Raw genomic sequence first — 12,758 nt, 5'->3', positions numbered from 1 at the left:
ATATCTAACAGACAGAAGATGAACTGATGCCTTTGAGTTGTGGTGCTAGAGAGGAGTCTTGAACATATAATGGGCCATCAAGAAAACAAATAAGTCTGACTTGGAGAGGGTGAAACCAAGTTTCTCCTTGGAGGCTAGGATTTTGAAGCTTAATCACCCACACTTTGGGTATGTAGCTAGGAAAGGCTAGTCCTTGGAGGACATCATGCTTGGAAGTGTGGAAAGACAGTGCAAGAAAGGAAGATCCAGGTTGAGATGTGTTGATAAATTAACTGAAGTAATGAAGGTACGTGTATTTGAGTCAGTGTGACTGGCTCAGAACAGGGTGGGCCTCAAAGCTGTTGTACATAGGACAGCTATGAGTCACAAGCGATTCAATGGCACACAACAACAACAGTGCCCACCAGAGAGTTATTGTGGCTTAGTGAGTAAGGAGCTGTACTGTCAATTCAAAGGAACATGGTTCAAAACCACTAACTGCTTGCTCTACAGGAAAAATATGGAAAATCTCATGCTGTCTGGTTTATTGTCTCTGCAAACCTGCTGGATGGGCGGCTAAGAGTTGATTCTGAATCAATGGCATATAACCAGTAAACTTCTAGAAATTTTCCTGAAAAAATACCTTCTCACTTAACACTAGGCCATAAATTTTTTATTACTTCTTATGTATACAAATATTAGATAATGAATAATGAAACTGAAGATGATTCGTTGACTTTGAACTGTGTTGTTGGCTAAGAGCATTGAACATACCACATTCTGGCAAAAGCACAAAATTATTTTGGAGAAAATGCAACCTCAATGCTTTTTGGATGCAATGGTGATGAAACTCCTCTCATATATTTTGGGCATATAATCAAGACGTGCCAGTCCCTGGAAAAGACACCAGACAGCTTGAAAAGGTGGAAAGTGAGTGAAAGAGAGGGAGACTCTAAACTTGGTGTTTGACTAGTGAACTACAACAGGGAGCTTGAGCAAGGTAGAGAGTGTGAAGATGGCACAGGGTAGGACGAGGCTTCAGTTTGCTTTGCATTAGGTCACAATGTACTGTAGTCAGTGAAACATCATCTAACCACAACCTAACCTCATCACCCTCACGAATCTTTATGATCTTGCTCTGCCCATGCTTTCTTTCCCATCTCAACCCCCTTCCTCTTCTGTGCAAAGTTGTCCTTTTCTATCTCTGTATCAAACTCAGACTCATCATACCAAGTGCCTTAGTAATTTAAATAATGAGGTTTGTTTAAGAGAAATAAGGTAGAAAATTCCAGCAATTCAATACCAACTTTCTTTTTGAAGTTCAGCCTTCTGAACTCTATCATTTGTATTCGTACCTCTGACCTCAGGGTGCTTCAGCAGAAGTAGGAGTCCATATCTCAGGGTGGTGCTTACTGTCTCTGTCCCAGCTCCAAACAGGTCAGTTACAGTGGTTACCATGTTTTCAGTAGTAAATTCAGTTTGTTTATTGTGCTTTTCCTACGAATATTAGGCAATAGTTTGACAAATGATTTTTCCAGTTTATATATTTGAAATCAATTCAAAAGAATGTACTATTTGAAAGGTACACAAACTTAGAAATTAGTTCTTTGTATTTAAAACATTCTTTATGGTATGGTTGATATTGCAGATAAGATGACTTTAATACGATTTCCTATCTACTTTCCTTTTCCTGTGTAAAATTTCCATTTCCCATCCTTTTGCACCTTTGAATCAAAAACTCATGGTTCAAATCCACCAGCTGTTCTATGACAGAAAGAAGAGTAATGCACTCATGTGTGATTTACTACTTTTGAAAATCCATTGGATTGCCAGCTACGGCTTAGACCACAAAACCAACCTAATTTCCTTTTCTTGTGTAAAATTTCCTTTTGTCATCTTAGGTAGGTTATGCCAGAGGATTTTTGCCAATGAGTTATAAATCATGCCCAATACCTAAAGGAAAGACAAAGTATGCGTACTTTGAGTTCTTGACTACTGCTTCCATGTGCACTGATTGTGAGTCCAAATAAGCGAAATCCTTGACAACTACAACTTTTTCTTCATTCATTATGATACCATCTATTGTTCCAAATATAGGATATTTGCTTTCATTAATCTAAGTTGTAATCTAAACTGAAACATTTTATTAGTGAGTGTTTCACAGTAAAGGTTTCAAATCTCCTTCGTTTTCAGCAATGAAGATTATGTAATGTGCATGTTCATACTTATTGCTATGCATTGTGAACGTATATGAGAATATGAACTATATGAAAAGCAATGTATCAGAATTGGAGGGAGACTCCTTAACTATCTCTGAGATGCAGATACACCTTTCTTGCAGAAAAGAACTTAATCAAGAAGTACTTAATGTTGAAGCTTACAAACTATATCCTCTGTACAAATTATGGCTGAACGTCAATAATAAAAATTCCTCATATGTATATCAGTAAACAACATCAAGATAAATAGATTGAAATTATCAAGGATATAATTTTACTTTGATTCACAATTAATATCCATGAAAACAATTATTAAGAAATCAAGGGATATGTTGAAATGGCAAATCTGATTTTAAATACCTTTTTAAAGTGTTAAAGAGAAAGGACGTCACTTTGAAGGCTAATTTGTGCCAGTCTCAAACTATGGTATTTTTCAGTCTTCTCATATTATTGTGAAAGTTGGACAATGAATAAAGAAGATCAAAGAAAATTGTCTTTAACTTTCAGAGTTGATGAATACTGAATATCTCATGGATTACCAAAAGAACAAACAAATCTTTCTTGGATTAAAATTTATAGAGAACATTGTGATGGATGGAAAGAAGATTGACACTGTCAAAAGCTTCATCTTTCTTTTACCCACAATTAACCACCTTGGTACCAGCTGTCAGATAATAAGGCGATGCATTGCCCTGGGAAAATCTGCAGTTATTGAGGAGTAATGATGTCAGTGTGAGGACTAAGGGGTGTCTGATTCAGGCCATATTTTTTCTGCTCACTTATTACACATCTGAGAACTGGACGGGTGACAAAAACAGAACTGACACCTTTGAGTAGAACTGACACCTTGAGTTCAGGTGTTGGAGAAGAGCTGTGAACATCCCATGGTTGGTCATGAGAACAAACAGAGATGTCTTGGAGAGGCTGCTCCTGGAGTGCTCATTGGAGGAAAGAATGATCCGGCTTTACCTCCATACTTCAGGCATGTTTCTAGGAGGGGCTACTTCTTGGAGAGGGACATGATACTGTAAAAGATGGAGAGTTGGTGAAGGAGAAGAAGACCCTTGATCAGGTGGGTTGACACTGTGACTGCTGCAATGGGCTCTTAAGTGTTGGGAACTGAGAGGATGGCACAGGCTAGAGCAAGGTTCATATCTTTTGTTTATCAGGTTGCTATGAGTCTTACTCAAATCAACACCACCTAACAACAAACAGTAACAACAAGTAGTATTTCCTTGGAAGCAAGATGGTGAGATTTTGTCTCACATACTTTTGGCATATTATCAGAAAGAGTCATAACTTGAGAAAGATATCATACTTGGTCAAGTAAAAGACTAGTGAAAAAGAGGAAGGTTTTCAACATGATGGAATGCCTGCAGTCCCATTGAAATGGAGTATAAATAAACAAACAAACAATTGATTTGGTATTGACTTCTATTCTTGGCATACAGATCATTCTAAACATTTCTCACGATAATTTTCCTTGTAATTATTGGCATTTTTATTCCTGTGTTGAAAACCATATCTACTTGATCAAATATAAAACTTTTCATGCCAATATCCATACGTAAGGGTATCTGACAGACAAAATATTCCAACTCTGTGATTGTTCTAATTAATTTTTGGTCAAGGACAAATGAGGTTTTTCCCTTCAACTTACCTTATTTCTTTCCCACAACAAAAATCTGTACATACAATTTTACATATGTGAAATGCCTTCTCCTTCCCTTACTGCAGTATTTCTATTCATTCTCTCATTCACTTTGAGCAATGATGATTCCCATCTTATTTGATAAAATGATATTTAATATTTTCTAAATTCGTTTCATTGTTCTCTTTCATTGTTGGTGGGCACTTTACTTCTATTTAGGCAGATTGTAAGTAGCCAAAGACCATAACAATCAACACTCAAAATAACAGTAATCAAAATTAAAAGATGTTTTGCTGAGTGAAAGTGCTGAAATACAAAGATGTTAGTTTTAATACTAAGGTGTGCCTGAATCAAGGCATGGAATTTTCCATTCTTTCATAAACGTGTATAAGATAGACAGTAATAAGGAAGATCAAAGGCATGATGTCTTTCAATTTTTGTATTGGGGAAGCATATCAAGTATCCCATGGATATTTCCCATAAAAAACAAACAAAACTCTCTTGGAGGAAGTGTATCCAGACTGCTCCTTGGAGGAAGAATGATGAGACTTCATCTCATATACTTTGATCATGTTTGAAGCGGAGACCACTCTCCGAAAATGATGTTATATGTGGAATGGAGGAGGGTGAGAATAAGAAAGACCTTTAACAAGATGACCTGACATAGTGACATTAACAGTGGACTTGTCATAGTGGAGATTATGATGATGCAGGACAAGGTTTTGGCCTGATGTTCAGGTCGTTATGAGTTCACTCAATGGTACTAGGAGAAACAATATAGAAAAGGGTCTACTTATTTTAATTTCTGAACTGTTCAACATAATGTAATTTTAAAATTACCTCATAAGGATTATTGTTGATCCATGCACATGGTGTCATTGTTATGTGACATCAAGTCCCTTGTGATTCAGCAATGCTATCTACAACAGCCCTGAAAGCTGCTCTGTCCTGTGACATAATTATTGTCTCTGACACATCTACCCTTATCTCCCCAGTCACTGAATCAATCCATCTCGTCCAGGTCTTTCTTTCTTGCACTGAATCTCTAAACTCCCAAGCATGACCACCCTCTCCAAGGACTGGTCTTCCTTGAAACATGCACAAAGTATGTCAGAGCTTCAAAATTCTTACCTCCAAGGAGCAGCCTGGTTTCGGCCTCTCTAGGATGAACCTGTTTGTTCTCTTCACAGCCCAGTACTCTTTTCCAGCACCACACCTCAAAGGCACCAATTATTCTGTCATCCTTAGTCATTCATTGTTCAGCTCTTTGATGCATAGCAAGTAATAACAAAGACCATGAACTTGATTAGGCACATCTTAGTCTCTAGACTGACATCATTACTCCTCGGTCCTCTAGTGAGGTTGCTGACAGCACATTTTCCCAATGCAATTCCTCTTTTGATTTCCTAACTGTTGGTATCAATGATGTTGATTGAGGAACCAACCAAGCTGAACCTGTAACAGTCTCAATCTCTTCAGTATATAGCATGATGTTGCCAATTTTCACAATGAAAGGAACTGAGGAACATATTCAAGCGGTGAGTTGCAATATTTAACAGTGCTGTGGGCAGAATATTGAATAACTCAGGAAGCAACAAAAGAGGATAGAAGGAGTACACAGAGTTACTATACAAAAAAAATTGGCTGACGCAGAAGAATTTCATGAATCAACATATTATCAAGAGCCTATGGTGATGAAGGAGGAAGTTCATGCCACTCTGAAATAACTGTCAAAAAACAAGCCCCAGGAACTGATGGAATACCAATTGACATATTTCAAGAAAGAGACGCTACCCTGATGTGCGCATCAAGTTGTGCCCAGAAATCAGGAGGACAACTACCTGGTCAAGTGACTAGAGGAGATCCATGTTTATTCCCATTCTAAAAAAATGTGACCTAACAGAGTGTGGAAATTATCGAACAATATATTTAGTATCACATGCAAGCAAAGATCCTTCTGAAAATTGTAGAAAATATGATTGGAACAGTACATTAGCAGGGAGATGCCACTTGTGCAAGCTGGATTTAGTAGAGACTGTGGTGCTAGGTGTATTATAGCCAATGTTAGATGGATTGTAGCTGAAGGCAGAGAGTCCTAGAGGATTGTCTGTCTCGGTTTCATTGACTGTGCAAAGGCATTTGACTTTGTGGGTCCTAAAAAACTGTGGCTAACTCTGAGAAAAATGAGAATCCCAGAACACTTGATTGTAGTTATGTGAAATCTATACTTGGACCAGAAGACAGTTATGAGAACAGAGTCAGAAAACATTGTACGGTTCAAAATCAGGAAAGGTGTTTACAAGAGATCCCTCCCATCTCCCCACTTTTACTGTCTATATCAGAAAAGGTCATCTGGGAGGCGGGCTTTATGAGGAGTTATGTAGTATCAGGATTGGAAGAAGACTCACCAGCTACTTGTGTTATGCCGATGACACAGCTTGATTGCTGAAACTGAGGAGGGCCTAAGGCATTTAGTACAAAAGGTCAAGGACTGCAGCCTTCAATATGGATTGAAACTCAACATCAAGAAAACAAAGATTTTCACCTTGCACATAAGAGGCAAGTAAATCGCTTGACAAACGTCACTTGTCTAATCAGGTATGAAAGGAAATTTTGCATTGGAACATCTGCTGTCAAGTACTTCTCCAAAGAAAATGATATCCGTTTATTCATTTTCTCCTGTTCAATTACCCTCCTGTTTTCACTGAGCAAGACATATGTTTAAAATTGAAAAGAAAGAGAAGGGGAAATAGGAACAGAAGAAAAGGGGAATGTCACTAGGATAGCTGAGGTTAGTGGGTGGAGGGGCGAAGTAGGAAAGGGGTCCATGATGGCTTGAAGAGGAGATAATAAGTTGTTGTTGTTGTTGTTGCGACTCATAGTAACCCTATGTACAACAACCCTAAACCATGCACTATCCTGTGCCAATCTCATTGCCTCTGACACACCCATCCCGATTACCCCAGTCACTGAAGCAATCCACCTCATAGAGGAGCTTCCCCTCCTGCGCTGTCTGTCCACTCTACCCAGGATGATGTCCTTCTCCAAAGACCTGTCTCTCCTTACAACATGTCCAAAGTACGTCAGATGAAGCCCCAGAATCCTTGCCTCCAAGGAGCAGCCTACTTCAACCCTCTCTAGGATGGATCGGTTTGTTTTCTTGGCAGTCCATGGTACATTCAGTATTCTTCTCCAGCACCACAGCTCAAAGGCGTCAATTCTCCTTCTACCCTCCCTAGTCATTGTCCAACTCTCTGATGCATAACAAGTGATTGCAAAGACACCGTTGCTCTTGAGTACTTTAGAGAGTTCCCTAACAGCAGACTTTCCCATCACGATATGTTTTTTTATTTCCTGGCTACTGATGCCAAGAGTGTTGACCATGGAGCCGAGCAAACTGAAGCTGTGAACAATCTCAACATCTTCGCCATCCATCCTGATGCTACTGATTGGTCCAGTGGTGAGAATTTTTGTCTTCTTGACATTGAGTCTCAGTCAATATTGAAGGCTGCAGTCCTTGACTCTCCGCAGTAAGTGTATGAGGTCCTCCTCAGTTTCAGCGAGCAGGATTGTTCATCTGCATAACGCAGATTGTTGATAGATTGTCCACCAATCCTAACGCCATGCCTCTCCTCATAGAGCCCAGCCTCTCGGATAATCTGCTCTGCATACAGGTTGAAAAGTATGGAGATAGGACACATCCCTGGCGTACACCCTTCCCAATTTTACACCATGCAGTGTTGCCCTGCTCTGTTCTGACGACTGCCTCTTGGTCCAAGTATAGGTTTCGCATTAGCACGATTAAATGTTCTGGGATTCCCATTCTTCTCAGAGTCAGCCATAGTTTGTTATGATCCACGCAGTCAAAAGCCTTTGCATAATCAATGAAACACAGATAGACATTCTTCTGGTATTCTCTGCTTTCATCCATCTAACATCAGCTACAATATCCCTAGTACCACGACCCCTTCTAAACCCAGCCTGGACTTCTGGCAGTTTTCTGCTGATGTACTCTTCCATTCGTTTTTGGATAATCTTCAGTAGAAATCAATGATATTGTTCTGTAGTTTCCACACTCAGTTGGGTCGCCCTTCTTTGGGATGGGAACAAATATAGACTTCTTCCAGCCTGTTGGCCAAGTGGATGTTCTCCAGATTTCTTGGCACAACTTGGTGAGCACATTCATGGCAGCATCTTTTAGCTGAAATATGTCAATTGGTATACCATCTATTACTTGGCCTTATTTTTGGCTATTTCCTTCAAAGCAGCTTGAACTTCTGCCTTCATCACCATAGGCTCTGGCTCAAATCCTATTTCATTAAATTCTTCTGTATCTGCAAAATATTACAATGAAATGTACGAGGAGCTAGAGTCGGAAAATCAAAAGGGCCAAACTCGTTCAGCATTTCTTAAGCTCAAGGAACTGAAGAATAAATTCAAACCTTGAGTTGCTACAATCAAGGATGCTTTAGGCAGAATGCTAAATGATCCAGGAGGTATCAAAAGAAGATGAAAGGAATATACTGAGTCATTGTATTGAAAGGAATTGGCAGATATAGAAGAATTTAATGAAAGAGATTAGAAGTCTAGATTAATAATAATTAATGATATAAGATACTATATGAATGATTATATGCAAAACAATAAAAAGCCACCTCTAAAATTTTGTCAGTTTAAAGAGTAAGGTATATCGGTCTAAGTCATCGTCTTTTCAGTTACTTGCTGTGCATCTGAAAGTTGGACAATGAGTAAACAAGACAGAAGAAGGATTTGAGCCTTCAGGTTATGGTGTTGGGGATGAGTGCTGACTCCCGTAAATTGCCAAAAGAACAAAAAAGTCCATCTTGGAAGAAGTGCAAACAGGGTGATTATTAGAAGAAATGATGGAAAAACTTCCAACACACTTGTCAAGGGAGGATATTCTTTGGAAGAAGACATCAAGTTGGAAACGTGGAAGGTCAGAGAAAGAGAAGACCTCCCACAAGATGAACCTACACTGTGACAGTAGCATTGGGATCTGGGATATGACAGATGGTGGGAATGAGGCAGCACCAGGCAAAGTTCATAAAGTTGCTTCCAAGTAGTTGTCAGCTTGATAGCATCAGACAACAACAGCAGTAAAGTATGGACCTGTTTAATGAACTAAAATTACACAAGTAAACAAACAACTTCTATGTCACTAACATTTTACCTGTTGCATTTTTATCAGGAAGCAATCAATGAAATCTCGAGGATTGTTAATGTCAAGAGTGTTTTGGTGTTCTTTAACTTTCTCCAAAAAAAAGGCTTCCATATACCTGATATTCTCAAGTACTTTGTTATGACTCCCGGGAAAATAATCAAGGATTACAGGAAAAGCATTGCAGACCTAAGAGAGAGAGAAGAATTTGACTAAATACTAAAGTATTTCACATGTGCCCTATACCGATCCCTAGATATAAACTGGTTTATAATCCCTAACTTGAAGGGAATATTTTTATTGTAAATATAATTTTATAGGTTTATAAAAAGACAAAAGGGAGAAAACAATGATTATTAAAAGACTTATTTTCTGTTTTTCTACATGATTTTTAAAGAATAAAACTATTTATACCAATCTTCTAATGTTACATGGATTGTAAAATAGAGCATAGGATAAATCGGCACAGTTCATATTTTGTGATGAAAAGAGAGGTTAACAGGATATGGAGAAAAAACAAGTCAGACTGCTTCTTCCCCATCAGTAGCAGTATTATGGAACTAAGATAGATTTAAAATTAGCATATCATGAATGAAAAAGCTATGCAAAAGAGCATGTCAGTGAATACTTTCAGATCATGCAATTATCATTTAGACAGAACACATCCACACTGTAACGGAATAGTGCAAGGGAAAACTATGTTTTGTATTTAGTACACTTTTTTCATCCCTAACAAATAAGCATCATCTATGGAATCACAGGTGAAGAATCAAAGAGCCCTGCGCTAATGAGTATTTCCTGGTTGTGCCTGTGCTTTCAACCTCCTAACTCCTTAATATCCTGTCATAGACTATTTTGACAAGGAATCTGATAAAGAGATCACTATGTATTGATTGGAAACAGCTTTATATGTGCAATGAAAGTCTTTTAACAAGGGTTTTGGATCTCCTTTGAGTACTCTGTCTATGCTTCTTTGACAGTCATCAGAGCACTTGGGTTAGGAGTAAAGTGGCGAAAAAAGACAGGACAGGGAAGCTCATTGGCTTGGCAACATCTATACCTTAGGTATCCTTTTCTAGTATGTGAAAGAAATAGCAGCAGCATCTTTTGTTGATGTTCACTTCATGATGCTGTCTCAGTTATATAGTGCTGTTATAGCAAAAATACTATGAGCGTGTGACTGTAAGAGAAATCTCCTTTCTCACAAGCTAGGAGGCCGTAAGTTCTCTTTCAGGATGCCAGGTCTAGGGAAATGCTTTCTTTCTACATGAGCTCTGCAGGAAGACCCTTGTCTGCATGAGTTCCTCTTCCTGACAATGTTTTTGTAGTTTGGCATCTCTTTTTTCACCTCTGTTTGATCATTTGCTTGTTGTTTAATTGCTCTTACATCTTAAAAGAAATTTAATCAAAATAAACTTACTTAAAATGGTGTCTGAGAAAGGGTCTAGAATTTATATTACATTATTTTGAGGTGACACAATTCAATCTTTAACTAACCCTAAATAAGATTTTTTAAAATTGTGTAGCTTTGTCTACATAGAACATTGCATTTGACAGAAAATTAACCATAAATAACTTCGAGGAATCAACAGTTTTGACCATACCTGCATCCATGGTGAGCTTAGAACACTGACATTTTCATTGAGTTTTCCCATCAAGGTAAGCAAATCCTGGTCTTTATAATCAAAATGATGATGGAAAACAACTGAGCAGATCACATTACAGGGTGCACAGCCCAGGATGAATGTCGGATCACAGGGTGAGCCTAAAGAAGTGAAATATTTTTTAAAAATAAGATCAAAATATGTGGGTTATTTACTGCTATTATTAAATGGATGGTTTAAAGAAGTTATTTTTTTTTTCATAGTTTATAACGCCATCAATCCAAATTCAGAGTATCAGCTCAGGAAGGTTTTCTTTCTCTGTTAGCTCTGGAGGAATATCCTTTTCTTCTTGCAGTGGCCCAATGTCCCTTGGAGATCTCTACATGTCTTGGCATCAGTTGTCCTGGGGGAGAGGAGGTTCTAAAACACCAGTGCCCAATCCCAAAGGATACACCATTCCTGGACCCATAGGTGCAGTCACTTTGTCAGTCTGTCTCGTTGAAGATCTTCCGTCTCCTTCACTGACTCTCCACCTTTCCAAGCATGCCGTCTCTTTTCATGGAATAGCCCCTCACACTTAGAAGTGTGGTGTTGAGGAAGAGTACTGAATATATCATTGACTGACAAAAGAATATGTCGAGAGAAGATGCAGCCAGATTGCCCCTAGCCGGCAAAGATGATAAAACTTAGTCTCACTTATTTTGGGCATGTTGCTAGAGTGTATCAACACTAATATGAGAACTTGTCGATTTTGTCATCCCACTATGCTTTAAATGAACATACTAGAAGTGGAGGAGAGGATAATCACTGCCATCAAGAAAGAAGGGCACATTCTATGGGCCCCAGATCCCTGTAGCAAGCTCATCTTTGATCCAGAAGACAGCGATATGGCCAGAGAGATGTTGAAAAATAACAACCAGCCGCTGTGTAGTCTTGGTGGCAAGAGAAATGAGAGTGTCAAAAGGCAAAACAGTAAGTGAATTAACTCGGTCCCACAAGGAGAAATAGTATATAACACCCTGCTTGTAGAAACAGAAGGATAACTAGTAGAACATGTATGAGCATCCGAGGGGCTACGGCAGGAACATGGGGGTGAGGGTGAGCAAGGGGGTAATCATAGGGTCACACACTTAGATGGGTAGAGGGAGGAGTGAGTAAAGGAAATGGGAAAGATCTGGTGTGAAAATCAGTATAGATGTACTTTGTAAGTAAACCAGTGTAAAATAAAAAATTTATTAAAAAATAAGGCAAATCAGAATGTTCCTGTGTTATTTTAGTTACCTTCATGTTAATAATTTTAAGGTGACCCACAGACTCTAAGAACAACAGTTTGAAACCTGGCCCTATCCTGCAAGATCCTCACAATCTCTGTCATACTCAAGCCCATTTTTTTAATTTACATTTCAATCCATCTTGTCAAGTGTCTTATCTTTGCTAGTATTAGTTAACTAGTGCTTCTGTATATAGTTACAAGTTGATGATTTTAATTAACAGAAACTTCTCTCTCTCTCTCTCTCTCTCTCTCATTAACATCAAGTCAGTACTGACACATAGCTGACACTCCTTTGGGTTTCTGAGACTACAGATAGAAGGAGAAGAGAAGGCCATTATTTCCCCCAAGGGTTTGCTGGTACATCCAATCCAGTAGAGAGGCACAGGCTTTGTGCTCGTAATACAACTCCCTATGACTATGCCACCAGAGCTCACTTCTGACAGTTTAAGTAGTTAGAAGTCCAAAATCAGGGTGACTAAATCTGATATCTTTTTGTTGGTTGTGGAGAAAGTGCTTGCTTCCTTCAGCATCTATAGTCCCACCATTCTTTGAGATGTAGGTATCTTGGACCTCTCTGATGTAAAGGAACTTCATTGAAGAGGGGCTAAGGTCAAAAAAGATGTCCTGTATTCTACGTTATTATGTTATATATTCTCAGGGGTACTGAAAGTCTCCTCCTTTATAGCTCTCCCTCCTCTTTTATCTCTATTGTTGTTGTTAATTACCAACAAGATAATTATGGCTCAAAGCAACTCTATGACCAATGGACCTGAGCTTTGCCCTATCCTGTCCTTTCCTCATCATCTCTGATGTACTGGAGTCTATTGTTACAGTCACTGTATCAATCCATCTT

General features: G+C 38.7%; 1 pseudogene; it reads right to left on the bottom strand.

The window, feature by feature from the left end:
* LOC102860281 overlaps nt 1–12,758 on the bottom strand; it is a 73,606-nt pseudogene that overhangs the window by 52,440 nt on the left and 8,408 nt on the right.

Source organism: Elephantulus edwardii, unplaced genomic scaffold (assembly GCF_000299155.1).
Source record: "Elephantulus edwardii isolate Elephantulus edwardi_28Jun2011 unplaced genomic scaffold, EleEdw1.0 scaffold00006, whole genome shotgun sequence".
NCBI classification, from domain to species: Eukaryota; Metazoa; Chordata; class Mammalia; order Macroscelidea; family Macroscelididae; genus Elephantulus; species Elephantulus edwardii.
The sequence above is the reverse complement of the archived record's forward strand: the minus strand, read 5'-3'. Positions and strand labels throughout refer to the sequence as shown.